The 22,561-nt window shown below is 38.3% G+C and overlaps 1 protein-coding gene across 7 annotated transcripts in view; it reads right to left on the bottom strand.

The window, feature by feature from the left end:
- The window catches only part of LOC146451207 (cartilage oligomeric matrix protein-like), a 59,255-nt gene extending 38,130 nt beyond the window's left edge, over positions 1-21,125 (bottom strand). For 2 of the 7 annotated variants that reach the window (XM_085099285.1, XM_085099291.1), the window contains exons 1-3: positions 21,003-21,125; positions 17,981-18,051; positions 12,161-12,228 (exon numbers count right to left, since the gene is read on the bottom strand). The gene's annotated coding sequence lies outside the window, so the exon portion shown is untranslated. Of the gene's footprint in view, positions 1-3,611; positions 3,765-3,811; positions 4,085-7,426; positions 7,562-12,160; positions 12,229-17,980; positions 18,052-21,002 lie in introns of those variants that run through there. The other 5 variants (XM_085099288.1, XM_085099293.1, XM_085099287.1 and 2 more) reach the window with 5 other exon arrangements.
- Positions 21,126-22,561: the final 1,436 nt, after the last annotated feature.

Genomic DNA, 22,561 nt, shown 5'->3' with positions numbered 1-22,561 from the left:
GTATGCGCCTCACCAATTTGAAAGGAACACGTATTGAAATTGTTCAAAATCTGTAATCCCATTTGCTCAGTGTGCACGAATGGCAGAAATTTATTCTTATTTCCAAGAGGTGATAAAATAATAAAGTCACTCAAATTTCACAATTTTCATTGCCATGGAGTCAATTGCATTATACTACATGCGTAAATTTAGCTCGGAGCACTGCGCGAAGCCGTTCCTGTTCACTTATAGACACTCGTTCGCATTCATTCATTCATTCATTCGTTCGTTCGTTCGTTCGTTCGTTCGTCCGTCCGTCCGTCCGTCCGTCCGTCCGTCCGTTCGTTCGTTCGTTCGTTCGTTCGTTCGTTCGTTCGTTCGTTCGTTCGTTCATTCATTCATTCATTCTCTCATTCTTTCGTTCCTGTTTCTAAGAAGAGTAATTCTTGTAAGTCCAACTATTTTACTGTGCTCGGATACAAAAATCATTGAGAAATATACTTATCGGGCCCGGTAAGTTACCGGGACTTTCGAGGAACTATACACGTTCTCAATCCCGATGTCGATATTAAATCTGCAAGATATCGGTTAGGATGGTAGTTAAATCGGATCGATATGATATCGTCCCACCATGCCCTTCGCAAATTTACTCTCCTATTATTAAAAAAATCAAGTAATCATTGTTTTTTTAAATACTTAAATTATTTAATCATTTGTTTCGAAAATCATATTCATCTTAAGCGGGTAAAAAGCTGGCAGTACGACTAATCATAATCCTCTACATCTCTTTTTTTTTTAAAAGAAATTCTACTCCTATTTACTCTAATCAAAATATGCAATTTTTAACAAATTTTTCCTATCAATGACTATCAGCCGTAATTTGAAATTTGTTCGTGACTTTTTTAAAACTCCTTCTTTTACAAGAGCCTGGATTAATTCATATCAATACATATAATTTCATTTGCTAACTGGATTAGCGGAACTTTTCAGTAGAGGCACAGACGAATTGAATTAAAAAAATTCAAAGTTCGGAAGATTAAATACTGACTATTTGTTTTCATTTTCAACGGGAGTTTTATAAACAGCTTGCATTTTTGCTCGCCAAATACAAGACGCGTTGTTTTCAATTTATTTATCGGGCCAAAATTGATCTAGTGAAAACACAATTACAGAATCATCTGTAAAATCACATGTAATCCAATTAAAGAATTATGATTTGAATTTTTCTCTACGACGATGGTTTCAACACACATTGTGTTCAAAATTGAACAGAAATTCCTTAACATTACACCGTCGAACTTTTCTACCAATAACGTGTTTATGGGTACTTAAAAAAATTATCTGAATTAAAATCGCAAGTGTTAGCGTGAGGTCTTGACGTTAAGCTCTCTATAAAAGCTTTCTTAGGAGTATTAGGATGACAGTAATCAGAACGCACGCACTTATCACCAGTCTTAAACTTTCACATTTCCAGCATCCGGATTAATTTGGATTATCTCTCTTTTTGGAACTTGGTTTTCCGTTTTTTACATAAATTGTTACCATTGCTGCACGTTCTTCACGTCTTTAAATTGACGTCTGACGAGACGCCAGTCTTTCACGTGTCAGAAAGGAGTGTAAGAAGAAAAAACATGATTTAATTTTGTCACGAGACATGGTTAATCACAGAAATGTGAAAGAGAACTCATCCGCACAATTGTTTCTCGAATGAACAGACAGTTAACAGCGCCAAAGTTGCAATGAAGTGTTTAGGTAGAATTTTCAGTTTAAATCTGACCCGACCTCCTCCTTATTCAGTATGTTTAATTTTAATTGGCCCACTTCCCTATGAAATCTGTATTTATTCAACCCTCTCTATATTTGCACACCCACTTCCTTCCTCAGTACTGACCGGCAAACTAAACTGAGGAAGGAAGTTTAAATTTAGAATGTCTCGAGTAAACATATAATTTGGCTATAGGTCATTTCTGACATATTATCATTCAAAGGTATTCAAGAAATTCAAGTCTGTTCTTTTGTTTTTCTTTTCTTCTCTGTCTTTCCTATTTTCTTTACGTACCTTCCCAGGTGTTGAGTCATTTAGTTTTTAATTATATTCTTTAAGCAATACAGGAGTCAGAATTTAGTTGAAGAGGGATTGAAAGAATCCGCTATTATGGAACAAAGCCTGGCGAAGACGGAAAAAATGTATCCCGTGTAGTAAGTAAATAATAAGCCATGTCCACCCCGTGGGTCTAAACGAAGGATCAATGTCTGTCCTACAAATGCGCTTTAAATATTGACTTCTAGTCCAAACTTGCACGCTTCATGTCTGCTTCGTGTTTGCTTGCTTTGTGCCAATCGTACTTTAGAAGTTCACTTCTAGTTTTCCTCGTTTTAAACGGCATTTAATGAAGATGGACTGGACACTGATAGGCACTTTTAATAACAATGCTACAATGTTACTCCGAGATTAAATGTAATTAACCAAGCCAATAGTACGGAATTTCAAACCAAGCAAGGACTGAAACTCAAGAACACACATGAATGGCTAATAGTACAAAAATTCAGTTGTTCTTATGTATTATTTTATGTTGATATTATGTTGATATTCAGATCGTTTCTAATTACATTAACTAGCCTTGAGATATTTGGGTTATTAGTTGAAAAGGGATATACCCAATTTCAATTCTCATATCAGTTTTAACGACAACCAGATATTAACAATGTCCTAGTTAGATAGTTCGGTTACGTTGACGCTTTAACACTCCAGTTTGAAATTTAAGTGAAAAAAAAGATATGAGTTTGCAAAGTATTGATAGATAAACTGCACCACATTAGACTGCAGATTAAAAGCTTTGGCTTAAATGGTCACATACACTTGAGGATTTTAACCAATAAGTCAGTTCAAACCATATTGTTTTGGTATATCGCCAAGGATTTGCTCTGGAAGCGAAAACCAATACAAAATCGCGCCCTAAATTGCATAACAGTTGCTAATATCTTCGTTACATATGTATTAGTTATCTCAAAGTGAACATATTTGACATTTCTGTGTTTCCAAAGCACTCCTTTCTTTGTTCAACCGCTTTTAGAAGTGTTAACTTCTCGGCTGCCGTTAAATTAACACTGGGATATTCTAATCAAACAAACACTCAAGAATGGGTTGCTGACTGCCCGTGTGGTGCACTACTGAGACTCTTTGATAGATAATTGAAATTTTTAACATTTCAGTCACTGGTATGATCATCCTCGCTAGCACAGATTAAAATGTCGTGCTTCGTCTTTGCGGAGCGTGTTTTTCTGCACAATAGACCCGAAATGATCGTTACACGGAACTGTAAAAACAGCAGAACTTTCCTTCGGTTGGAGCTGCGAGCTAAATATGGAGCAAATGTCACTCAATCGCATCCTCAGGTAAAAGTTGTTTGTTTTTCTCGAAGTTCATTTCATTTACTCAGATGGTCCACAAAACGAAACTAATGTGTAACTGAGTTGCGCTGTAAAATCGTTTTAATGCCAGTGGGAGCCAACGCATTTAAACGAACAACAGACGAAAGGAGTTTATACATCATCATCCGCTGTTTAAGTGCGTTTAGAGGATAATGCATTGAAAGTAGTATTGGATGCTCTGTTTTAAAGCAAAAACTCACCAGTTTAGCCAACAGAGTCCTTTCCAGTCTCAAAGATTATTCAAGTTGTTGAGTTTGAGCAGACCAGCGCCGTATTGGAGAACACAGCGATAAAAGACACCCCAACAAACTCACCTCTCTATGGCCGAGTCAGTAACCTATCTGATAAGACTAGAAACTTGATAGTCGGCCAGCTATGGACACTTGTCTTTCTAGCATACCTGAAACTATTGATCATCAATCCAGTGCCTTGGATAATGCCGCAATAAAGACTTTGGACTTCATCTTCGGCTAAACATTTCTATGACCATAACTGGATCAAACGTGATGGATGTGCATCGATATCAGTCGAAAAAATGCTCAGTATTATTCGAGAACAACCGTGTAAAATGCATTCACCTCCAAAGGCCAGAGATATCGCTGCCGGATATGATAAAGGGACTGTGGGTGTAGGGCGTAGATGAGATTAAACGGCTCTCTCGCTTCTCTTGTCAGTTCTTTAAAAAACATTGTAATTTCACAAATGCCACTTTTAGTGTTATCTTCGGTAAAACATAGCCCGACTTACTCAACTTACCACTAAATGCCCTTTAACAAGGAACAAACTGCTCTCTATCATAAAGGCTACTTACGTGCGATATTGACTCAACATTTCAGTTGTACATGAATTTTATTCGCAAAAGCCTCCGGCAAGTTAATATCAGATCTAAAAAAATAAGTATCGAGAATATTTCCCTCAAAGAATTCGCTGATACCAAACTGCCATTCAACCGGGCTTCTTCAAATAGTTCTTTTATTATCAACTGAGATAAAATCAACTGTTTACATTGTCACACGGCAACAAACGCCGAGTATTGGGATTGTGTATGCGTGTCTCCTTTGCACGCATCACGCAAACATATTACTCGCTAATGCTTACCCCCTCTAGGTCCTCTAGGAAAAGCAATGTTGATGAAGACCGGCTGGACTTAATCGGACGTTTCAGATGGAGAGTTTTTTGGGGGGCTAACGGTGGACCCGAAACGATGTCGCATGTGAGTATTCAATTGCAAAAAAGAATTGATTGACGGAACCACGATGCTAAAGTTAATATGTGTTCTCTTGAGTTTTGGTTCACGGGATTTACAAGGAGACAAATAGTTTCCGAGAGAGGCTTTCCTCCGATTAATCGAGAACCCTTATATTCTAACTACCTTTCAATCACCACCGCAGTTACTTGTTTAAAAAAATGTTTGTTCAACTGAAAAAAAAAATTGAAAGGTTAAATATATCCGGTAACTTTTCACCAAAAAGAATAACCCGTGATAAGTTGAACGAAAATATTTACAGAACAGAGGAAAATAACTTCCTTTATGATCATTTTGTACAACTCATTAACGAGCAGCAGATATTCTGTTTTCATTTCGTTTTTATTTTAAGCAGATTTGTTATAAGACGACTTTAAAAACAATTAATCTATGTAAAATTAATTATTAATTAATGATTTATGTGAAATTCTATTCTGCTTTAATTTTGGTGGTATCGCTTTTGAGTTTTAAAACACTAGAATTGAAATAGGTAATAAACTTTAAAAAATCATGTTAAGAGACCAATAGAAGTAACTACAAACAAGATTGACGTTTCGTGCATGGAATAGACAACGCGGCTAGTACGTAAGAAACAACAACAAAAATGTTCGGTCTTGACCTATAATCTATAATGTTATATTTTTGTAGGTTAACTTCTTATCCTCGCAAAATATGAAAAATGCCGTAAATTTGATCATGGCCAGGCCGGCGGTGATACTTATAAAAACAGAAGATTACTTTTTGCGGCTTGTTTCATACTGAAGGAGTACGTATACAGCGCTTCCTTTTCTTGCTTTTTGGGCAGTGGCTAGACTTGGGTCACTACATAAAAACAAAACTATTGACTGCAGATGAAACAGGTTTAAACAGCTGTAAATGTATTTCCTGGGGTGCATGTTTCCACGTACCCTTCCCTATTTTTAGAAACTCGCTTGTTTGCTCCGTAAATATATTATTCTATGTCTGTTTATGTAATTCTTTTAAATTAACAGTAGGAAAAAGAGGGTCGCGGCCTTCGCTCATGTTTCGATCACATTTCTTGTTGTCTAAGGCTTAATTCACGAGCAGGTTTTCCATAATTCAATGGAGATATAGAAGAACGTTAGTAGAGCGCTTTCCATTTGTAACCAAAAACCGGTCGTTCCGTAGGATATCGAGTGGAACGTTCCTTTCTTATATATATTCTTTTTTTTCTCGTTTTACTGTAATTACCGGAATATCACTGTATCATATCTTATCATGCTACTTGAAGAAATAGGCGGCTTGATGAACAAACTGATTTTCAGTGGAAAGGAACATTCGACTTCCCACCGGAGCAACGGGTTTTTCCATAGACGCGAATTGTACTGTTCCATTTGGCGGAAAATTCTCACTGGTCTTTCGATACAAATGGAAAGCGCTCCCAGTTTGTTTAGTTACGGAACAGAAGTTTGAAGTTATTTGTTTCCACAGTGAATAATGGCTAATGGTTTTCCACTGCCGGAACAATCAAAGACCATCAAAGCACGCGTCCTCTGTGTTATGTGTCCATAGATGCTATTGTATTGTGGGATTGTAGTTATCTGAACTCTGCATTGAGTGGACACTACGGTACGAGAGGTAACCAATAGATGCTCAGCAACACGAGAGAAGTTTAAGTGCTAGAAGGAAATAGACCAATAAGGCAGCCATTCTTTCTATTTTGGTACATCTACTTACAACATCTCTTTTGGGGAGTACTTAGATACCGATGAAAAGCATTCCTTTCACGAAAAAGACAATGTCAGTTAATCTCGGCCCGGATTCACATGGGAGCCTTCAGATGTGTTTGTTTCGTTTCCTTTTTGCTCCTGTCTGAGACAGAAGGACCCGATATTCGTCAGATTCAGTATAATCTACCACAAAATGGAGCTTTCTAAACGCTTCTAAATGTACAGGTTTAACATGCAATCAATCATCTCAAGAAAAACTTCAGTGATGCAGATTCAAATATATAATTAAAAAAAAAAAATGATTTTTCAAACCTTTCAATTGAGAAGGATGACGAGGTTTTACATCGGTAACTTCCGTGACTAATAAAATGACTCTTAGAGGGGGATTAAAAGGAGGTCAACTGTATACTATACATAACGATGATACAGGCACGCGTTTCCGTTGGCTCTGAGATCTTTAATGTTCTTCGCCAGATATTTTAAGTTCAGAAGAAATGAATTGTTAGTTCTCAGGTAATCAATAATCATAAAAGAATGCCCATTTGAGCTAAAATTCGAAATTCAACTATCTCCTGGCCTTTACTTTTAGCTCGATGACGCCTCCAGTCGACGTCTGTGTTTAAAACTTTTGAGTGTTTGAATGAAGTCCTATCCGCCTATTCCAAACTCTGAATCCTTAAAGGCTTTCAGGAAAGTAGAAAGTGACATTGACGGCACAGATTTGGCAGCCAGGTTAAATATAACATATTTTTGGTTTTACATAAGGTTTTTGATAAGGTAATGTGGCCACCCTCTGACCGAAGGGCAAGCATTCGAGACGCCAGCTCTCAAAAACGTCTTAACAGTGGACAAATAAAACCAAATATTCCTTTTCCCTTTTCCACAGCACAGTTCCTTTAGAAACTACCCTACACCCCATCTCTCTGTTAATAAAACATAACTGAAGGCCAGAGTAAACGAAACAGGGAAATAATCTGGAATCTGTTAGATCTTCACGGAAAGCACTTATCCATTGCGACCAAGGAAAACATGAAAGACCATGAAAGATTCTTCAGATTCCGTTTGACTTACTCAAAACTTACCTTTGTGGTCTCTGCGTTGCTGCGATGAACAACACTCACTTGAACGTTTGAGACTTCAGAAGAACAGTAAGAACTAGAAGCTCTTACACTTAATTTACACTTCTTTGAAAACAGGAGCACGCGGAGTGCGGGCGGGCGAGCAGAACATGCATGCATAACAAACAAACGTTTACAGAGTTTGATATCGAATATTATTTACCGGCCCGTGTATTGATTGTTACGATATCGATATTTGTGTGATGATTAATTTAAACCAGATTGTTCTCGACCTGTGTGACCTCCATTTATAGAAAATAGAATAAAAATGACATTTTCTAATCAACGACCGTAATTGCCAAAGACCACACGTAAAAAAAATGTGTGTATTTAACTTCATATTTTACTCTTACTAAACCCGATTAATTTTGATTTAAAAATTGGAGCAAGAATTACAGTTTCAGGTGACTTTCTTATTTTAAAAGGAAAATATTTGGGCGTGTATTCTGCAGGGCAAGATTACATCCTCGATCAATAAGTATATCCAAATATGTCTGCTACAGCTACAATTTCTGTTCATTGTCTAAGGGTAATATCATTAATACACCTCTTGTTGCTAGCTTGGAACATTCAAGAACGACGCGTACGATAAACACTTGAGTTTGTACTTTTGGAGAAAGTTTATCAGTTTTGGCGTCTTCCGACTAACACCGGAGGCACTTGAAGTTTATTTTTGGCCACCATTGTTTAATTTAGGGTAATGAATCCCGCGTGCTGGTATGGTCGGGCGAGCAGTGAGCACATGTACTCTGTACACCCACTGATGAAATGAGGCTATCGTAGAAAAAAAAACATTGATGTTATATTTATGTTGTTAGTTCATGACTGAAGCTGTTTTAATTCAATTATCTACTACTGATACATCATAATCGACTTGTTTTTTAACCTTTTGCTATCGTTGTTTCGTGTAGATGTAATAAACAGTATTCACAGTATTCGCAGGCATTTTCATTCCTTGACCTATTGGCTTCAGGTGAATCATAGTTTTCATACACAGTGCCGCAGGTTGCCCTTATCCACTTAAAGCCGCCGTTACACGTTGAAACTTTTAGCTGAAACTTGTGTGCAACGGCAAACGAGACAAGTTTCACGAAGTGGTGTTACACGGTGAAACTGTTGTTTTTTCACCACTGCGACCGTTGCAAGCCGTTGCAGAAGTAGAAAGCGGTTCTACTTTTCGTGAAACTTGTCTCGCAACGGAAGTTCGAAAAAGTTTCACGAAACCGACCATGTTACACGGCACAACGCCTGCTGAAACTTGTTTCGCAGCGCCGTTGCACCCAAGTTTCAGCTTAAAGTTTCAACGTGTAACGGCGGCTTAAAGTTTCCTTTAACTTAACTGATCCTAGCTATCTGACAGTAAACCAGCGAAAAAGGAATTAGGAATCGTTTATCGCCAGACTTTAAAGCTGCCGCTAAACTAAACAGCTTGCCAAAAAGGAACCGTTTATCAGATTAGCTTAGATCATTGGCTTATCTACATAAATCTACGGGTCCCGATTGAAGAGGAGGTTGAGGGAGCGAGTGGGTTAGGTTCAGAGAGCAGAAATGCATGCTTCGTTGGCTAGGAGGTCTTTGCTCCTTTAACACTCTAAGGACGTACAACTGATAACTACAAAAAAGTAACAATTTTCTTGTGTTTCAGATCTTTGACAAGATAAAATGGTGTTACTGGGTTTCACGAGAATTAAAATTAGTAGTATTACGTGCTTCTATTTGAGCGGGCTAAAATTGAGGAGTAAGGTCACGCTAATTTTGGCGGTGTATGAAAAGCCGGCAAGTGATGATTGCGATAAAAATTGGATCAATAAGTAAAGGAACTGAGCTGTTGAAACATTTAGAAATCTTGGATGGGGAAGGAGGAGTGACGCCGAAAGTATTGCCGAACCGAACACCAAATGTAACACAGATATGAGCGACATGTTTGAATTACACTGACAATTGTGGGGCCTTTGGGGCCAAGTAAACTCTTCACAATATCAAAGGAGATATCCGGATTATATAAGTTTGGATTCCGCTTTTTAGATCTGCTCTGACGAAGGGCTAAGGCTCGAATTAAGCGTCGGCACTCGAATCTCTTAGTTACGGCGGCCAAATGACCTTAAGTTACAAACTCTGTTTATAAAATCAAACATTCGTTAGTGCAGTAGTTTGTACTTGTAACGCCCCCGGAAAACAAAAATTCGTTGGAGAAATATGAAGTTTGTTCCAAATTACTGTATACAGGATCCAAGGTTATGCAATAGAGTTCCTTTTCGATCCAGCGAGAGCCAGCTCAAAATAGCCTACGGTGTTAGACACAGCAATAGCAAGTTACATTTCGTGTCATGGTCTACAACGTCTCACCTCTGAAGTCTAAGGAGAACACACCACTTAAATGTGTTAGGGGAAATCACGTGCTTTAACATTTCATACATGCTGAGCAGGGAATCAGACTCATGATTGCGAGAAATGTAGTATCTCAGTTTTTCTCTCTCCTTATTTTTTTTTAAGTTCATGATTGCTTATATTCTCGGTCTGTCTTGATGTAGATGGTGTCTGAGACTCAAGTTAAACCTGGCAACACATGTTTTAGGTTCTTACAAGAGAGGGTTCTTATCTATAGATGCACGCACTGATATTGCATTAGGGGAAAGAATGGCCATGTAAGAAGAAAATTAATCTGGAGTGACTTGTGCACCAGTTTCTCTGTCAAACATTTTTAAAAAGTTCCCTTTAGAGACAAAACAAAAACCACACCTTAAAATCGTTTTTTGAGAGTTCAGAAATTACAAAATCAGTGTTCCTCAGAGTTGGGGCTAGAGTGAGTAGTAAATGAGGTCCCTACATACACATAACACATCAACTGAGGTCAAACGCGGCTCGATTTTGCGGCGTCGTTTTTGGACCTTTTCCAAAGATGAAACATTGGGCAGGTTATGTAATACCACGGACTTGGGAGCACTGGGTGTTGATTAGAAACATTTCTCTTCAAGAATTCCTTAGTTCTTAGTTCATAATCTTCACAAGAATTAATGATCGCAGGTTGTGGTGAAGCTTAGAAAAACATTGGGAAACGACCATCGCACCATAGAAAAACATTGCTGAAAAGGTCTCATTGCCAGCCATCAACTGAGGCTTCCATTCACTGACTGATACGATCGCGATTTTCCATCGGAATTGAACATCTAGGGTTTAGGGTGGGGATGCTTTATCAAGGAACATTATGCAATCTATTGCCTCTGCATTTACAAGTGTCTAAACGTTAAATAAGCCGGACTGTAGAAAATATGTTTTCAAGTTTGCGTCCTCTTTTATCCATTCTGCATGAATTCGACCATCGCCAGATACCCAAGTAACACAGTAACAGCACAGAGCAAGAAAAAGACATATTGATTGATAAATCAGAAGTTGCGCAGTTAGTCAAGAAGCGTGAATGAAGATCGAAATAATTGGGTTCGATAATTGCATCATTACAGTAGAATCTTGCTGTCAAATGTTTTAATGTTGATTATTCAAGAAATAAACATTTTGTTGATGAAAACAACCCTGAAAAGCTTGACTTGAACAATCAAATTCCATTCATTGTCAGAGTAATTAAACCATTTCCTATAGAGCAATCATTCAATTCTAGTGTAGTTTTAGACAAACAGTCATCAAAAATTTCGAATAGGCAATAATTTCTATTTACATCACTGATAAATACCAAATGTTTACGTTAACCCTTTGGTTTCGTGAGTCTGGAGATCACTCACGATAAGCTACACCCAGAAATTTTGCATGTAAAGGGATATCATTGAAGGATGATTGTGCTTAATGTTCGTAATTTATAAGCAAAATGGTTATCACAATACGTTGTAATGGACTGATAATATCATCGAACGGCATTTAACGCTAAAAACAGAGAATTCAGTGTTCTGGATAGTCCAATACAGAGATAAACAGATTATCTTGAGGGCAATCAAATGGCAGATTTATCACCGAAGTATCGCATTTGCGTCGTTTGTGTTTAGGTCCTTCATGGGTAGGCTTTCACCTTGAAACGTTCACGTTAGGTAGAAAATCACTGATTACAAACAACAGCAAGGAAGCTAGCAGGCCGTATACCAACTGATTGCCTGACGGTAGACTTCCACTTCCTTGAAGACATCAAAGGAAATCAAAATTCGTTCAAGAACAAGCGCATATTAGATAGCCAGTAAAACGTAACTATAAACATTATCGCTCCGGATTGGGGGAATTGGAAATAGCTAGAGGTTTGAAATAGAAGGCGAAATTGTGTTTTCTACTCATGAATCCGAAAAACTGATTATAAGTACTCACGTTAGCCTGTTGATAGCAAGTCCCTCTGCTCAGTCCAAAAACGGTCTTATACAAAGTCCTCCACAACGCCGGAAGGTTTTGATATAGTCTCCACAGATTAGACAGCTTATTGGCTTACAGTGTGTGGTTTCTTATCGCGATTAGAGTCTTTTATCGTACGGAAATTCCAACCACTTCAGCTACTTTTACTTTATTAACTGAACCTCATGTAATGGCCAAAATTCCTTGGTGCAAAATGTCCTTCAACATCTCGTTATTTGACGTTATAAAAAAACACAAGCATTTTAAACTGTCGAGATTGTATAAACTATTCACACTTGCTAAGATGTGCTAACAGATCTCGTAGCCATGCATGCACGGTCAGGAAAAGAAAAAAAAGTTTTAGTACTTACAGGTGATGTGGATATCTCTAGATTCTTCTAGAATACTCAGCACTCAACTGGCGCGTAGGTTCGACTAGCTGTAAAAAAAAATTAAAGAGATTAAAAACTACAAACGAGTTTAACAACTGCAACTGTCCAATTGGCTATTTAACAAAAGCGCCCTAAAGGAAGCGACTTAGATCCCAATACCAACCATTTTGTCTGAATCAAATGAGGCTTCTAAGTGTATGGTGGGAGGGGGAAGAAATAGGCGCTCTGTGCTCGTTTGCGCTTCGGAATGATTAGCACAAACGAACGAAGTCAACTCGCTCGTTAGCGATCCGACATGTACATGTACGAGGAAAGAGGACAAAGTGACCTAGTAATTAAAGGAGACGGTCGCTTAAGAGAAGTACTTACGCATGGATTATATCGGATAACGTATTCGATCTTTTTCAAATGGCAAGTTTGCACACTAGCTATGGGCACGGCCCACATGGCCGATGCTTTATTAAGTCCGATTTCTTTTCTATAGCGTGAAGTAACTGAGAATATTATTACTGAGTTCTCCCTATGTAGGATACTGGTCTATCGCATGGTAACCTCAGCATTTTGCTGTTAGTTACTTACACAAGGGGAACAATGAGGCCGTTTAGTTTCTTGTGTAAAGGTGATGGTACACAAACCATTTCTTGCTCTCGTGTAAAAAGCACGCGGACAATAAGGAAGCAATTTGTTCGCGCGCAGTGTTGCATTAAAAATTTTCCCGTAACATTACCTTTACGGAAACAACACAATTAAAGTAGCCCAAAAGACACTGGCTTTTCAATATTCCGATTAAACGTTCGACATGCTAACCACTACATGCATTCCTAACGCTTCCACAACTAAATCAAAGCCTGAGTATTTCAAAACGTGGTCCTTCTCTGGAACGGGAAAGCGGAGTGGGCCGGTTACAAGTGCAGTGGGTATCCAGAAAGACTTTCGGGTAAAGGCAATTTTGAAAAGAGCGAACACTCCCTTCAGGACAAAGTCTGTCTCGGTTTGGGCAAATACATAAATTGATAAGCGACGCATGAAGAAAATATGGCATTGAATTAACACAAATTTAATATGAACTTAGGGCTGACATTTTCCGACATAAGCAATCCTGGTAATGGTTTTTGTATAGTCAGATCGATTTTCATAGATTTTCCAGGGAAGGGTCCACACCACCGTTCATAAAAAAAAATAAATAAATAAATAAATAAATAAATAAATAAATAAATTGGTTTATTTACCCTTCTTGTGGTAGAATTACTAAATAACAAGGGTGGGTCAATAAGTTAAGATGGCGGTGTTGCAGGCATACGAGATGTTAGCAGTCAACAAACATCGAGTCCTCCATTTTTTTTTTTTGGGGGGGGGGGGGGGGGAGATCCTAACCTTTGAAAGCTACTGTGGGGAATGGGGGTTCACTTCATTTTACAAAACCGAATAACAGCTGTAATGAGGTCTGAGCCCCATGTCTCAAATTTAATTATTCCTTCTGAAAAAGGCCAGTTTACTTCGATCGGTGATCTTAAACAAACGAGAGGTATTATCACAGCAAAACTGAATGTTGCTGCCAAAACCACAAGCCTAATATTTGGGTCTGACTATAATTTGCATGATGAACCTACTCAAAGCACTGATCTACTTGATTCATTGTTTTATCCGGTTATGTATTGTGTGTCAACATAGCTTGGACATTTCTTGATCATCTGGGTTACAGCTAAGTCGGGTATTTTAAAACTGAAATAGTGGCTAACACAAACGACCTGTTTACCGAGCTTAATCGAATGGAAATTAGATAAATAAAAATGAAATGTTTGGCATAAAGGCAAAACAATACTATAGAGAGGCTATGAAGAGAGAAGGAAGGTTAAAAGTTGACAAGGTTAAGACTGGTTGAGAACAAACATAACTAGGCCCAAGAGCACTCGAAATAAAAGCTGATGAAATACTTCACATTTCGCTTTGAGCGGCTGCTCTCAGACGCAGACAACACCCGACACGAGAGTAGTCTTCAAAAGAATTCATTCGATTGACCCAACACTTGATCCTCCACGTGCACAGACACAAAAGGTAGGACCAACCTGAACAGCAATGAATAGCACCACACGAAAGTATTGCGCAGTAGCTTTCATCTAAATGGTCACACTTTAGGATTTAATCAACAGACCCAAAAGTCAGAACCACCTTGTACAGCATAATAAACAGCACCACAGGAAAGTACTGCTCAGTAGCTTTCAACTAAATGTTCACACTTTAGGATTTAATCCACAGACGTAAAAATTTGAAACACCACAGGAAAGTACTGCTCCGCAGCTTTCATTTGAATGGTCACACTTTAGGATTTCATCCATTTAATTCGCAACTGTTAAGCTAAATCACGCAAGAAAGGAACGCTCATCGTTCTCCAAACTTGGGTTTTTTTTTTAGAAAGTTTGGAATATCTCAGTTCTGAAAGTAGTAAAGTACGAACTGACCGCAAACTCGAGTATATTAATTATTATTTATTTATAATTCAGCACACTTTTCATGAAAATTGTAGCATTTAGGTGTCACGAGCACGGGACTAAACTGATAAAAACTCTAAGTCGCCGGAGGGACAATTAGATGCCAGTCTTTCGTCTTTCTTTTTTATGCCGATCTTTTGTTCATTTTCCACGATTTATCTGCGAAGAATTGTTTTTAGATTGTGCGGCTAGAGAGCAGCTTTTTTCCTTACAATGAAATAGAGTTGTCCTTCGTGGTCGGGATCGGGAAAAGGAACACTTTCCTAGACGCTTAAAACTCGTGTATCTTTCTAGATCCCCGACAAACTTAGCGGCCTAAGCTCATCTTCCATGCTCCTCCAACCGGCAAAAGTAGATTTCATGCATTTAACGAAGGAACGGAAAAAAAGTAGAGTTCGTCTTTATCTCCAACGGTCTACATGAATTTGTCATCCCTGTCAGGAACGGCAGAACGGTAAAACTAATTTTCAGCTTGCCTCAGGCATAATCTATAAATATCAACGTTTAGATTTAAGTATCAAAACAATTCTTTAGTTTGGCGGTGGGATTGTTCTCACCCACAGTAGCAAATTTAACAGAAGCCGACGTATTAGCAGCCTACAGATGATGCCGGGGACACGAAAGTCTACAAAAGACTAAAAAGCTTTACAGGATACTCAAGAAAGACGTTTGGCGGGATGATAAGTGATTGAAGGCTTCGACATTCCAGTTCGTTTGTCTTGGTTGCTGATACAGGGTCATACAGTGAAAAAGGAGTGCGTGCTGTCGAATGTTCTCTCTTAACTTTAGTGCCCATAAGCTATAAATTCTTTAGCTCTAATGAAATGAAATCAGCGAAGCGCTGTGGTCTGTACTCCCTTTAAAAACCACAAAACTTTGGGCGACTGATTAATTTTTACCCCGCTGACAACAATAGATTCATTGTCTTAATATTTCTTAGAGTGACTTCATTGATTTGTTTAATAAAACAATTAAGATTTTGTGCTGTAGCTGTCTTAGTCAAGTTGCCATATTTTCTAAAATTTAGTTCTTTTAGAACAAACCAGTGTTCACAAACGAACTGCACAGCCGATAACTGTCTCTCTGCTTACTGCGCATGCCTCGCACAGCATAATAAATTGTACAAGAATCTGATAGGACTTCGCAGTTGAGTGAATCATCGGAGGAATTCATCCACAGACCAGACTAAAAATGTTAGAACCATTTCGTTCACAGAAAACTACAGTTCTGAAGCTTTCATTTTACTAGCTGCTTTATCTACAGTCTCAAAGACCCCTCAAAGGTTAGAACAAGAAGCTGCACAGGAACGATCTGATCAGTATAGCTTTCATTTGATACTGATTTAATTGTTACAGTTGATGATTTCATCCACTGACTCAAAAGTACGTACGAACCATGCATCTTCTACAGCGTACCAAACAATACATCAACAGGAACTGAGTAATGCTTACTTCAATGCCATTCACCTGAATTTATGCTCACAAATTAACTTGGTTCTTAATCCAAGTCATGTTTATTTTTAACGCATGGTGATCAAGACGCCCTAAAATTAATAACACGTATTGGATAATTTAAATTATATGTTTTTTTTTAATAGCACAGATCAGTGGGAATCAATGTTCTCTGCCGCTTGCTGAATCCACCAGTGCGTCCTGGTATCTTATATTCTACGATTTCGAGCCAGTCTTTTTAAAGTAAGACCACTTCAGCAAGAATAAAAATCAAATTCTGGAATTTGAATACCGAGACGTCAAAGACAGTGCTAATCGGCGATTTTCATACACTGATCCCGGAAAAAATTTCGCAGTCCGGATTTTTCAATAGCTGGCAAAGATGTTTTTACTTGTACTGAACAGTTTGAGCACGGGAAGCAACCGGACTACCAAAAGCCTTGACAATTATCCTGCGGCAAAATCTCAAATGGACAATCACAAAAGACTGTAAAAGATACACACTTCCTTTCCCAAACATATCCTTCAGATTTTATCAATAAAATCTATGGCTTACGAATATCATTTAACTTACAGTTTCAAAAGATTATCAGTTTTCTTTCTCGAAAACTGATTCACTCAATAAACGGAATATTGGCGCCGGTCAGGCTGCCTTTGTCGCTTTATAATTAAAGACTGGGCCTGCAAATACATCCATTTTTCATTGAACAGATGACATGGGTCATGATTTCAAATAAAAGTGAAATGGTTCACTGCCTTGACAGCTGGATGGTACTGCATAGTTTCGAGGAAATCGGGAAAAATGTACAAACACTTCTATTTTGGACAATGGCAGAATTTATCTCTCCATCATACATCACGGACCAGTAAATATTTTTTCGTATTCCGGTGTATTGACTCAACTGAAGTTGTTGACTTTTCTTTGTCGGGCCAGCCATCAATGACCTTATTTATAAACTTAGTTAATGGAAATCGAACAATACGCCTACCTTAAACTAACATCAAACGAGCATCTTATCTACGAAACAGATAAAATTCTCACCACTTTCGAGGAAAATCATGAGTTAACTGAGTGAATATTCAGGCAGTCACTAGAAGTATCCGTTCAATACAGGCAAATTTGGCGAGATGTCTATTTTGCATGCTCTTTGCTTTGCACGTCGAAAACCCACTTTCAACTCCTCGAAATAAAGCTTAAGAATTTTGATTGAAATTCTCTATTTCTCTGTTATTCTCAAGCAACGCGGCAGTTTGTTTTCAGTGGGTGCTTTTGACTTTGAATTGCAGTTCTTGAACTTCACTACCGGAGTAGCAGCGGTGCACATTGCATGGTGAACTTCAATAAATACAGAGGACGCAAAATTAAGCATGCTTGCTTTGAATCCCTGATGGATAAAACCTTCGTGCCTTACTGGCATTAGTCTCCATTGACACCAAATCCCCTCAAAGTTGTTCAGAATTGATCACAACACTAGGACTGAAAACTAATTTGCGATCTCTGACTTCAAAAACACAATGTTGCATTTATGCGACTGTCAGCAGTTGACCCAACTGACAACCACTGTTGGCCATTTTTCTGATTCCAACCGGTCAGTCGTTTAAAGACAGTACGATCCACGGTTTTCGCTATAGAGTTTAGTGTCTTACCCACTTATACGACTCCCAGTCCTGGCCAATCTCGTCAGTAGTACTCCGGACTGTTTCTAGATCCGTGATGCCAAACGCGACAAACACTTGTTACTAGACCGCACAGCCCGTTTCCCTACACAACAGGTAGTAGGTACTCCGAAGTGTTTTACACCTAAGAGTTAAAGTATCCTGTGTAAAGTCGATAATAAATGGTTATCATCGATACTCACTTGACTCAGGTTAAGACCTCTCTCGTGCTCACATGAGCTACTTCTCGATTTCTTCAAACGCACTCGTTCACCTGTAACATTTTTAAAACAAAAACTGAATGATCGATGAAAAAGATTACGTGCCGGGTCAATATCGCACTGTCAATATTGAGCAATTATTTACGCCCCCAAACTTTCAGTAAAACAGAACGTCGACGGAAATATTTCAGCAATTTTTCACCTTGACATTTTGGGAGGCATTTTTTTGTCAAGGTTAATCGTAATATCCGGTGTGCGAATAAACTACTTAAAATTAATACAGGCATGGATTTTGTGCTCATAATATGTTACTTAATGTATCAAAACAAACCATGTGAACCCAGTTTCTAATGCTCACCCTCGGGCATATATCGGAAAGGTATTTTTAGTTGCAATTGGGGATTTTGTGTGAACATGAATGACAAAGAGGAACTTAAAAAATAACTTTATTTTATTTCCTTTTTGTTTCAAATGTTTTCATTGCATCATTTCACTGAAAAATCATAATCGCTATTGCAGATTTTAAAAATTGCGTACGTACAAATATAACGAGATCAGTTATTTCAAGCATCAATATATTTCTTTATTCTTTCATAACAAGCCCAATCCATCTATTTTAATTAATGTAATTTCTTTTGTTCTCATTCAAAGAAACACAAATATTTTACCAGTCTGGCCCACATGCATGAATAAAAGAAGTAAACAGCTAGAAACGATTAAGACCGATTAAGATTTAAGTGGACTAATATATGAATCCAAAACTACATGGCCACTTGACAAATATACGAGGAAGAGAAACAAATTTAATCGGGTCAGGAGCTCCTGCAGGGAAGTCTTGTTTAATTTTATTCTGAGCACATCCAGTAAACCAAGCGAATACATTGTAAACAGAAACTCCATCTTTTCTTTTTCTATATTCCTTATTACATTGCTGACACCCAGACTCATTAAGAGCCAGAACACTTCTTGCACAAGTGACCGAAGTTTTCTTTTCTCAAACCGCAATTACCAGATCATATTAGAGATGAAAGCTCATCTTAAGACGTAAAAACTCGTCCAATATGAACCCTGTGAAGGACGGGGTTCCGGTCTAAAAACGAAAGGGAAAGTCACACGGATATCCTTCTCAAATTAATACAGTAGACTGGTAAACCAGGACGGGATTTTAGACTCGTTTTCGATTGATGTAACATTTTTTTCATCTTCATTTAATATTTGTCGTATTTGCGGAAAAGATACCTGTCCGGTAATTTGTCGTTTTTGATTGATACGATGAAGGAAGGTAACGTCAATAAAAGTGACTTGGTCAAGAACGTGGTACCACGGCAAATAACGGCAAATATCTTACCTCTCACTTTGTACATAGAGGTTAATCCGATAATTTAACCTTAAAATAATAATTCTAGAGCACCACGTCTCCCGCGAAGTCTCTACGGTAACAAGAGGAACCTTAACTGCATATCTAACGCGAAACGGGCACGCTCAAGTCATGCTTCTTTGAGAGTACGAACGGTGCCAATATAAAAACAAAAGGTCGTGCAGTCTTTTTTCCCTCTCTTCTCTCTTTCGCGGTATTCCAAACCTTACTCGGGGCCACCTTGCGCCGTGTGTCGATGTCGTCTCACGAAGAGTGCCCAAGTTTTCATCAAACACCTTTTTAAAAAATCGGCTTGATATATTTTTAACGTTTACAAGTGTCTCCACGGAGGAGATAAGCTTTACAGCGGATAATCCACTGAGAATATTCTTGTTATATATGTGAAAAACTGAATAGCCTCCAACTAAAACAAAGTATCTTGACCACTTTAAATGTTGCGTGGTAAATTCGTCTGGGCGTCATTTTTTCCGCCAAATCCGTGTGCAACAATGCCTTCCCGACGAAGTTGTGCACTGTTATATGAAGATCTGAAGTCTTCGATTCGTTTCTTTTCGCCACTATTTTAAAACCCTTGGCAGGAAATTGCTTTGTAGTTTTTATGGTCTATGCTATTCAAGGTTACGGTAATGTTTGACTGTCACAGTCTCGATGACTGGAACGCAATTTCGATGATCGTTGCCAACTGGTTGTGTTCTTCCAATCGCAATCAGCGTGACTTTGATTTTCCATCGTCAAAAAATGCATCATTTATAAGTGAGGTCAATGGCTTTAGCGATACAATCCAAAAGAGCAACATGTAATGAAAGACCGACAGAGCAGCAAGTTTACTCTCGGGGGCTTATCGGTTGCTAAAGGTTTAATATTGTGAGTTCAATCTACACTGAATATTACTCAGGTTCAGTTAATTTCAGGTAATTGACTGTTGACATAACTGGCCAAACGCGTGGATCTGAAACTCTTTACTAATTAAATCATAACACATTGAAATAAACGTTTTTTCTAACGTCGTATAAATCAGTAGCTGCAAAGATTTCAGAAAAAAAAATCGAAGAGAGATTACTACCTCGGTGAATAAATTTACATTCTACGAGAAGCTTAAGAGAAGTTATCTTTTGTATTCATTGTTTGAGCAGGTATTCATTCTCTGACAGTTCTCATCAGGCCATTTGAATTGCGAAGCATACGACTCAGACAAACAATATGCAAGTCACAACATAAGATCATTTGAATCAGACTGCCGAAATAGTAGTCACTTGACCTTGGTCTGGATAAATGTAGGTCTTAAATATAATTATCCGGCTAATAATGATTACATAGTCCCAGAAAAGCTGTTCTTATGAGATCCAAAACAAATTATATATTTAAAACATGATAAGATTCTCTCAAGGACTGAAACCTTACGTTACGCAGTCGGGGCTAACTCATAAGCCTGTGGATCATTCGTATGAAATCTTAGAGTGTGACCATTCAAATGAAGGCCAGTGAGCTTTACTTTCATGTAATGCCTGCTTAGTGAAACAAATTGTTATTCTGTTTCCAAAAAGGTTAAAAACGGTAAGTTTCTGTATTCGATTCAAATGGCCTACTTGTAGGAATGTCGGGAGAAATTTCGAAAAGCAAGCTTACCTGTTCTATTCCATACATCTTTCGAACGCGGCCGTCTTCAATAGAGATTAAGATAGCCCTAAAAGCCCGCTAGGTTTTACAGCCAAAAGCGAAGAGCACAAAACTTTATGAAAGTTGTCAACGTTATGTGTCACTTCCACACGCCAACAAAACTAATAATTACGCAGCTCACACGCCCTCAGCAGGGCGGAATCACATAAGGGGTTGCTATTGTGTAGATTGTTTATCTGTCTGCAGGTAACTTTTGAAAAAACGTAAAGGACAAAGTGGTTTCTTCCGGACCCGCCTAGATCAGGCCTACGCAATTTTGCTGCTATTCTCTTCTGGCTTTTGTAAACTTTCAAAACTAATACATATTTTTTCTAAAGATCAAAGTTCAAAGAGTGGAGCTGAGGACAGTTTTTGTGGAAAGTGTATTAGTTGGAGTACATCTTATCCGCTGGATTAAGCTATCCATTCTTTGATCAACTGGGGCCTGTAATCTATCCTCTGCAAAATGACAAATGAGGTATAGAAACTATTAAAGACGGTGAGAAACGCATTTACCTAAAAATTCCACTTAAAATTTCAAGTAATTAACACTAGGACTTCTTCCGGACCCGCCTAGATTAGGCCTACGCAATTTTGCCTTTGTAAACTCTCCTTTTTAACTGAGCTCTGTGTTCTACCCGTACAAACTGAAAAATGTGGTCTAGCGGCAGGGCAAGTTTGCTGAGAAACAAAAGCATTCCACCCGCAAGAAAGGCTGATTGTACTTTCTGGTTGTTGCCACTTCTAACCTTCTCGGCTTTCAACTCTGAGATTCTGGTGCGATTATTCTCCTATGGACGGCATGCGCAAGCATTTCCTGGAATTCGACATTTCGTCGTATTCCACTGGTGAAAATTAATGACCTCAAATTTATGATTTTGTCTTTGCTTACGAAGATGGAAGATTTCTATTCAGTTGAATAATAAAGCAGTCAACAGCCGGAAATTATTGCTCAATCACTCATGCGCACGCGGTTAATTAAAACATCAGTTATCCAGTCTTAAAGGGTTGAATAAGCTACCCTTTACAATACCTTTATAAGAAGTCAGCACTGCTCACTGAATATCTTGCATCTCAAAAGCTACGTGCACACTTTGGATTTTATCCATGTTAGATCCAACGACGCATGGCATAATAAGCGGTACCGCTACGACAGGAAATTAAGTAGAGTTGAACACAGGCCCTCCAAGCTCACACGTAAGCTCACGTTAGGAGAGAGCGACGAACCTTTGAATGTAAGCAGTGTTGAGTTATTGTGGGTGGTCGTTGAGAATCTGAACGCTTTGCAAGACTTTGTATGGGGAATAAAATTTCGCAGATCCCTGGCGAACGTCAAATATAGCTATCATTCGATAAAATGAAAAAAACTGACTAATCTCTAGCGTATCCTTATATGGTTTGGTGTTATTCCACCCTTTGGGGGTTTCTTTGACACCACTGTTGTTCCCTTCATCCGACTCATTAGAACTGAGTGGCGTACATCCAAAGCCTGATTCACAAAACGGTGAAGTAACCCTCACGCACATATA

Source organism: Pavona decussata, unplaced genomic scaffold (assembly GCF_977016875.1).
Source record: "Pavona decussata unplaced genomic scaffold, jaPavDecu1.1 SCAFFOLD_391, whole genome shotgun sequence".
Classification (NCBI taxonomy): domain Eukaryota; kingdom Metazoa; phylum Cnidaria; class Anthozoa; order Scleractinia; family Agariciidae; genus Pavona; species Pavona decussata.
This window is presented reverse-complemented; position numbering and strand designations above follow the sequence as displayed.